This window comes from Dermacentor variabilis, unplaced genomic scaffold, assembly GCF_050947875.1.
Source record: "Dermacentor variabilis isolate Ectoservices unplaced genomic scaffold, ASM5094787v1 scaffold_28, whole genome shotgun sequence".
NCBI lineage: Eukaryota > Metazoa > Arthropoda > Arachnida > Ixodida > Ixodidae > Dermacentor > Dermacentor variabilis.
In genome coordinates, this window is record NW_027460456.1 from 767,016 (window position 1) to 776,194 (window position 9,179).

The 9,179-nt window shown below is 41.3% G+C and overlaps 1 long non-coding RNA gene across 1 annotated transcript; it reads left to right on the forward strand.

The window, feature by feature from the left end:
- The first annotated feature begins 2,807 nt into the window (after positions 1–2,807).
- Positions 2,808–5,801, forward strand: LOC142568662 (uncharacterized). Its single transcript, XR_012825492.1, has 3 exons — positions 2,808–2,876; positions 4,761–4,818; positions 5,680–5,801. It is a non-coding gene; the product is annotated as an uncharacterized LOC142568662 (long non-coding RNA).
- The last annotated feature ends 3,378 nt before the right edge of the window (positions 5,802–9,179 follow it).

Consider the following 9,179-nt stretch of genomic DNA (forward strand, 5'->3'; position numbering starts at 1 on the left):
TAACACAATCCCTATTCCTAATCTCTGCAGCTTTACTATTTTTCTGGTGAGCTGGTCAGGGTGTCTGGCCAGCGATCGAATGCAATTAAGCAGAGGCTTGCATCTGCAGCGTGCGCAATGTCCGGCAAGGTGGCCTAATAGGGCTAGATTTTCAACGTTCCTGTACTCACGTAATCGCTCATTGATGCATCTACTTGTCTGTCGCACAACTCTTTGCCACAGTCCAACGGGATGCAGTAAACCACCCCTTCAACACAAGAAACAAATGGTTTTCGGTGGGTCTTGTTGCACCTATGTGGCTTGCATGTATCCGCGTTTACCCTTCTGCATAAACAGACAGCTTCGAAGGAGCAGAAAAACTGATATCTACGCTGACACAGTTCCCAATCTTTTTCAGATTGTCACTAGTCTCATGTAGGAAGGGGCAAGATGATTACTTTCTCTTTTACTTCTGTCACCTGGTCAGTGGCATTGCAAATTTCGTTCTTTAGAATGCTGCCTGCCACGGTGGTCAATACATGCAACGGTAACCTGCATCTTACAGATGTGAGACTATGTACTGAAAACTTTTCCTAACCAAGCGTGGGCTGGACTTCAAAAGGGCGCTTTTGAAGAACAAGTTGACAGTACCTCACTTCACTAGCTTTGAATGAGCTGATGAGTATGCAAGGATGGGTTTTTGCCTCTTGTTGGTTTTACGAGCCTAGAGGCAAAAAAGCTCGTACTCGCATACTCACCTCATTCAAAGCTAGTGAAGTGAGGTATTATCAATTTGTGCTTCAAAAACACCCCTTTGAAGTCCAGCCTGCACTTGGTTCAGAAAAGTTTTCAGTACAAAGTCTCATATCTGCTAGATGCAGGTTACCCGTTGCATATATTGACCACCGTGGCAGGTAGCATAATAAAAAAAGAACGAAATTCGCAATGCCACTGACCAGGTGACACAAGTAAAAAAGAAAATACAGTCCGACCCGACTGTATCAAACCCGTTTATGTAGAATTATGCTATATATCGAACAATTTCAGGACAAGGTACAGTTACAATGAGCATATATAGAAAAAATTCCACTTACATCGAACAAAAATAGCAGCGACTCCTGATATATCGAACGTCAAGCGGCGGAAAAATGGCCCCAGAAGCTGGCTTTCCCTTGTGGTGGTGGGGAAACCCAGTACAAGTGAAGAACCACTTGTACCTGGCCATGCGTACGCATCGGGCGCCATGAGCACCAGGTCGCGGGTTTGGCCTCTTTACCCCCAATCGTGCTGAGGGTGCTACTCGGAACCTTGCACGCTGCGGGGATATCCGACTTCTCATCACGTTCGACCCAATTTACGATTTCGAGCTTCACGACGAAAGGCAAATTTTGCCGCTTCATCACGGCAACACTGCGGGACAAGGCGCAAACACAATGAACCAGAAAAGCAATGACACAATTCGCACTTTCGCCATCTTGCACGACGAGGGCACAAGAGCCTCTGATTGGCTGTCTGAGCAAGCGCTGCGGGTGGGCCAGGAAAATTTTATTGCAGGGGGGTGTCGACGGCTCGCCAGAGGTAGCGCGGTCACAGTAGGGAGAGCGGTTAGATGGAGCGCCGCCGCCGGGTTTCCCCGCTACTGCAAGGGAAAGCAAACTTCTGGGGGCATTTTCCCACCGCTTGACGTTCAATACATCGAGAGTCGCTGCTATTTTTGTTAGATGTAAGCGTAATTTTTTCTATATATACTCACTGTAACTATACCGCGACCATAAATTGTTCGACTAGCGGGGTTCGACTGTATTTCATGCGAAACTAAGCTAATTCCATCAATAAAGTGATTTTATAAATGGTATGTGCTTTTATGACATCCAATTATTGACCAGGCTTATATCGAATTATGCTCTATATCGAACTGATGGGCGTTTTCTTGCGAGTTCGATATAGCCGGGTTCGACTGTAATCATATTGCCCTACCTACATGAGACTAGTGACAATCTGAAAAAGATTGGGAACTGTGTCAGCGTAGATATCAGTTTTTCTGCTCCTTCGAAGCTGTCTATTTATGCAGAAGGGTAAACGCGGATACATGCAAGCCACATAGGTGCAACAAGACCCACCGAAAACCATTTGTTTCTTGTGTTGAAGGGGTGGTTTACTGCATCCCGTTGGACTGTGGCAAAGAGTTGTGCGACAGACAAGTAGATGCATCAATGAGCGATTACGTGAGCACAGGAACGTTGAAAATCTAGCCCTATCAGGCCACCTTGCCGGACATTGCGCACGCTGCAGATGCAAGCCTCTGCTTAATTGCATTCAATCGTTGGCCAGACACCCTGACCAGCTGACCACAGAAATAGTAGAAGCTGCAGAGATTAGGAATAGGGATTGTGTTAGTTCCCCATCAGTCTCCTTATTGGAGAAAGAAATGTTGTTTTTGTCACATTACTTGCCTGTGTGGGTTCATATTGCTGGGTTTATTTGTTTGTATCTTCCTTTTTTGTGCAGTGACATATATATCTGCTCTCGTGCAATAAACACTCAGTTGATAGTTAGCACTGTGTCCCGTTTCTTTCTTTTGTCCATGTGATTCTGTGCTACTGCGTAAATAACCAGTGTCAGAAATTGTTGAGGTAGAAAGGTGCATTGCAGCTGTGATCACTAGGAACAGCATCACGAGCAAGTGAATCGCTTTAAGAATTGGCCGGCCTAATCAGATCAACATGCGCACCTTCAACCAAGGTACAGATCACTTTTTCATAGTTTTGCTTTCTTTTTTTGCAGATTCCTCAAGGATGGTGCGAAGGTTGAAGCACATCCTTGACCAAACAATTGGTGCCAGTGGTGCCATTTGTGGCGGTAGTGTTGAGCCTGGCACAGTCGTGTCAGCACCAAAAGTAAGAAGCTGATGCGATTTCTTGGGGCAGACTGTTGTGTGCGTGATTGACCCGTGGAAATTACGATATAGCAAAAGCTCAAAGGGTCAATTTCATGTTTTCTACGGTCAAGTACAGCATATATTAGCTGTCTTTCTGTCATTTTATCTTATCAGAACTATTCTTAGAAGAAAATGCACAAACCCTTGCTTTTCATTTTATTATTAGGAAAGCCTTCTGCATGGAGCAGCTACTGCAATCTCACATGTTGTACTCTTCATTGTAGTGCAAGTGTGGATGTGGAACATTCCTTTAAAATACACACATAGTCTTCATTTGTAATGCACCATGTGCATTTAATTTCACTCTGCCTTTTTTCGTTCCCCAGTGTAGCTAGGGTAGCAAACTGAATATCTGTCTTCCAGTTAATCTCCCTGCCTTTCACATCTCATTTCTCTCTCTCCAGTGTACCAGCCAGAAAATATAGAATTTGACAAATTTGTCCACGACTTTCTTCAATATGGAGCATTTGTCCTAAGGACCTGTTCAGAATTTTTCTGTAAAATACAGTGCAGTAGACTATTTGTAAGACACTATTAAGATGGATATTCTATAGCCGAGCAGCCCGCGCAGCTAGGTCTGGTGCGAATCACTTCAATTTTTGTTAAATGTGAAATCATTCACAAAAAATAGTATTTGAAGGATCTTTCAAGTTTGCCTTTAATGTTGTGTGTAAAGCTTAAGTGATGTCACCACATTTATTGGCAGTTAGTGTAGCTCTGGTTGTCCTAAACTTGAAATATCCGTACTGCAACTGATTTATGGCTACTTTGCTTCTTTTAGGTCATTTCTCACAACTGTACAATTCCTACATATAACAGTTCATATTCTGTGCAGCAGTACTACTTCAACACTTGCATTGCATTGATTGCAGATGCGTTTAATTCTGCTTCTATAAAAAATGGAGCTACTTCATTTCTGAACCAAACGACACGACTTTCACAAGCTCCTGGCCCCCTTCACAACACGGACACTAAATGGAAAAATTAAAACACCTTAGTCATATAATTTATTCCTCCAAAAATATTTTCTTCATTTATTTGGCAGCAAAACTTTGGTTAAAGAAAATGAATCCAAACTTCTTTATTCTGAACTTCACACCTCATTATGGCCATGGTAAAGAGAGCATGTAATATACCAGGCTCTGCTTCATTTTTGCATGTTTTGGTTGCTTATTCTCCAAACGAAGGGTCCTGATTTTTCTAGGCAGACTACTGTTCTTTGAAGACAATGTAACCCTCCTATAGTGATCAACAGCTCAGTGTATGTGGCTAACCGCAATCAAAGTTCGTGGCATCGCCACATACTTTACGTTGCCTTTGGTTTCACAAGCTTCATCGTATGGTACAAATTGCTTATTTCATATATGGAGAGACAAACATGATGTTCTGTAATACTTTAGTGTTTCTCCTTAGTATTTCAAGGCATATGCTGAGTCCTTGTGCTCAAAGCACTTGTCAAATTGGGTTTCAACAACCCAACGCACAGGCCTATTTTGTATGTAGGCATTCTCGTCTGAAAATGGCATGTGCTCTATGACATGCCAATTGCCAACTTGTAAGGCTAATCTGCCCGTAGCAGTACTGCACACACACGTGCAAGTTAGGCTGTTGCCAACCACCTGAGTGTGCCATGTGAACTAGCTAGTCTGCACGAGCCTAGAACATTTGTGACGTGATTGTAAGTAGATGCTGCACATGCAAAAAGTACACTGATATGTGAATGAAACGCTGTTGGTACTAACCGGTGCGGTGCAATATGTTGCAGAAATCTTGTATAATCCTGAATGATGATCACCTAGTCAAGTTCAACTCCATTATTTCAAAGGCTGTAAGATAATTTCAGCCTGACGCTCCATCTGGCACACCCTTCCGACACCTTACTCATCCAAACCACTAGCATGGTGAGCTGCCTGTGATGATGCTGTAAGGACCAATGCACAATCTGCTGCAGCAGTGCATAATTGGGAGAGCAGAAGACATACGAACAAATAGGCTTAAGCCAGGAGCGGGAGTTCTTGTTTTAATGTGTGTGGCTGAAAGAGTTGAAGTGCCCCAAATGAAAAACTGGTTAATTAAAATGAAAGATGAGTTGGTAGCACCTAGCCAAGTGCAACACCATTATTTCAAAGGCTGTAAGATACATTCAGCCTGGCATTCCATCTCGCATACGCTTCCGACACCATACTCATGTAAGCCACTAGCATGGTGAGCTACCTCTGATGTTGATGCTGTAAGGACCAATGCGCGATCTGCTGCAGCAGTGTATGATTGGGAGACAAAAGACATAAGCAAGGGTTCTTATTTTAATGCATGTGGCTCAAAGAGTTGGAGTGCCCCAAATGAAAAACGGCTAATTAGTACGAAAGAAGAGTTGGTGGCAAAGCTTACATAATTGCTGGATTTCGCTGCTGAGGTGTCACATAAAATAAAGTCAAAACATGAAACACTGTTCATTTCTGAAGAGTAAAATGGGGCAGCAATTGTCGCAAGTTTTACGTGAACTGGAAAGGCTAGATACAGGAATGCTGAATGAAGCCATCACATTTCTACTTAATCCTGACTCACTGGAAGTGTTTGAGAGACCTATAAGTAAAAAGCACAGCTTTTGTTGCAAAGTGACCTATGCTACTGTATCATAGCATGAATTACAATAGACCATCTAAATAAGATTATCATTTGTCGAATATTATAGCAGTGGAAAGACAAATGGCTTTAGTTAAAAAGCATAAAAACCAGAACTAATGTTTGCTTTCCGTTTTCAGGTGGACCTCGGGGAAGGCATTTTACTGGACGAGTCTACCCTGACAAGATTGCGGCGAGATGCCAAGAACTCAGGGTCCAGATTTGCCCGGGGTCTGCTCAAAGTTCTCTTCAGCTCGGAAGAGTTGGAGAACAAGTCTCTTTTTGGGCAGCGTTCAAATGCCCACAAGGGTGCCGCCCAAAAAGAGGCCTTGGATCTGAGACGTGTGAATGCCATCTTGAGTATGTGTGACTGTGCAGTCAGCTAGCATGTTTGCTTTATTTTGTAATTTGAATTTAAAATCTTGTGCATGACTCCTTTGTGCTGTCCTGCCTATATACACTGACAGCTTGAGACATATAAGGAAACTAACTCTTTTTACTTTTTCTCTTCCCTTAGGCTACACAGCAAGGCATTTTGATGCCACAACAGGTGAAATAAAAAACACGTTGTCATCCATGCTAGCGCGTGGATATTGAAATCTTTTTAATAAATGCTAGTTTTCGAAAAGATTGGTGTGTTTTGTTCATAGACAAATACATATATACATATATATATATATATATATATATATATATATATATATATATATATGCTACCCATGTTGAAGGTTACACTGGAACAGCACCAGAATATAAAAGAAAATGCTGGAGAAATTTGCTTAAATGTCACCAGCACATTTAAAGCATACTAAAATAGTTGCTTGAATGTTTCTAGGGTGAGCAACAGAAAGTTGGTAGAATGAAACTAGGCCCTTTCCATAGGTCGAGCTATATAGAAAGTTGCTAGGATGTTTCTAGAACAAGCAACAGAAAGTTACTAAAATGTTTCTAAGAAGTATGAGAATGGTCAGTAAATCCTGCTTTTAGTGTCTAAAGGATGTTCATTCATTGTCTAAAGAAAGTTTGTAAAAAGGGTTTCAATTGAATATCGGTGGCCAATAGTCGATAGGATGTTGGTATGAAGTACTTAAGTTTGAGAACGGTCTAAAGAAATTCAATAGACTGTTGGTAGGTTCTAGTAACATTTGTCTAAAGAAAGTTTATTGAAAGTTACTAGAAATTTTTGTAAGGGAACCCCGCGTTTAATTATAAAACAGGTTCACAAAATGTTTTTTAATGTTTTCCAATCATTAGCACCAAGGTAAATATTTATTAATTTGTTTGCGTGCCTACAGCGCCCAATGTTGTGCATGAGAGCCGAGGAGGGTATGTACAAATACATATGGTTGAAAGTACAAAAGAATGCATTTAATAAATAATACAACACAATACTTAAAATATACAGCAATTAATACAAGATTGCACCTAAGGTTATTACTGAATACAAAAGAAATAAATGTAATACATAATACAACAAACACATCAATATAACATGCAGTGATTAAGGCAACATTACATTTGAGGTTTATATTAAAAGCCGTCTAGAGAAAAGGCCAATGTTATGTTCTACTTAAAGCATTACTAATTTTTGTACTAAGCATAAAAATGTTGCGACAACAATTTTTTTGAAACGGAGATGGCGTCGCTGTAACATTTTCGGCTGGCAGTTTATTCCAGTCGTGTAATGTTTTGGTAAAGAAGGAGGGCTTATATTGGTTGATACAGCATTGGTACTCTTGCACGTTTAGCGATTGATCTGTCCTGGGTGATAAGTAACTTTGCTTCTTCATGTAAATGTACCTGCGCAAACCAGTCTTGCCTGTGTAAATAATAAAGAAAAGTTCCAGTCTTAAACATTTCCCACGTTATTAGAAAGATGCTTCCCTATGTCATTTATGAATATCAGAAGTAATAGGGGGCACCAAGACGGCCCCTGTAGAACGCCCGATAAAACTTAAGCCTCTGTTGAAGCCAGAACAACTCGCTGCTTTCTACCAGAAAATGACGCTTCAATCCATTTCATCAGTGATGTTTAAATTTTGGTGGCGGACAGTTTTAACAGTAGAAGGTTTTCGGCAACAGAAACAAAAGCTTTAGCAAAATACAGGAATATGCAGTCAACCTGGTGTCCGATGTATATCGATGGCGCGATATCATGGGTGAATTCTGTTAGCTGAGCGTCACACGAGAAACCCTTATGAAAGCTATGTTGCATAGAGCAAAAGAATCCGTTATTGTGTAGGTGACTAAGTATAAATTTTATGCTCTAGTAGCTTACATGACACGCTAATTAGTTAAATAGGTTTGTAATTTTTTTGTCCTGTCACCGCTTTTAAATACAGTGATTATGTTACGACCTCTGCAATCTTTGGGCAGGGACCCCTCTTCGGTGTATGTTTCAAAAATAATTACTAAGAATGGCGCCATGGATGCAGCACATTTTTTAAAAAATATAGTTTGGAATGTGGTCAGGACCCGATGCGGATCTAACTTTAACATTTTTAAGTAGTGAAGCAACCCCATATTCTGTTATTTCTACGTTTTGCATTTGGTCAATGTCGGTAAAAAATTGGCAAGCTTTCCGCCATAGCAGCAGGGCTAGAAAATATTAATTGCAAGTAGTGATTAAAGTGCTCAGCTTTGCTAATTACGTCTTCACCATAATTTACGCCACGTATGGTATCAGGGACAGCTGCCTTATTGTTCCTTTTGCTTTTGACATATTTCGAGGGATCTTTCGGATTAAATTTTAGTTTGTCACCTAGTGTGCACAGATATGTGGCCTCTCCATTCCTCAGTTGTTTGTTTATTATGCTCTTCAAATCTTTCATCTTGACATTTCTGTCGTAATTCGGGTAAGCGCAATATTTGTGATATAATCGGTACCTTCTATTAATTGCTGGTGGAAGATTGCTGTTTATCCATTACTTGTCAGTTTGTCGTTGGGCAAGTGCGATGCGTGATGGGACGTGAATGTGTACAAATCCCGACAGCCCAGCTTTAAACAAACAGCAGGTGGAACTTACGTCAATATTTGAGGTGTGTCGTCGAAATTCTGGTAGAAAGGCGTCAAGTTCCAAAGGTAGGCGCAAGTAATCTTCTTTATTATAAAAGAACACCTTCCGTGGAGGGGCGCTTTTTCGGCGCATAGCAGTGCACGTTAATTTTGCCGTAACTACTTCATGGTCCCTTATTCCAGTAATTACGGTGACGCTGAACACAATATCGCGATCGTTATAGACAAACAGATCTAGAACGTTTTGATTAGCTGATTCTAAACTCGTTGGGCACTCATCCAACTTCTGCAGAGAATTGTTTCTTATCAATCCGCAAATTGGTGCGAAATAAGAGACGACGAGTTATTTTCCGGTGGTTGAAAGCGTTCTCATTTAATGTGGTAAAAGTTAGAGTTACCACAAAGAATAATATATGTCGTGTTTAACGAGAGCAAGATGTCATTCATTTGAAAGAACGGCTTTGGTGACTTGCAGTTTGGAGGCCTATAAAACGATGCCATTGCCAGGATGCTTTGTCAGCATCGCCGCCCCGACGCCAGAACGTGCTCGCGTGCTCGCGCTACCGTGGATCAAAACAAAACGCGTAGCCTGTCTGCGGCCTTTTCTGTACGCGGTGTTCTGCC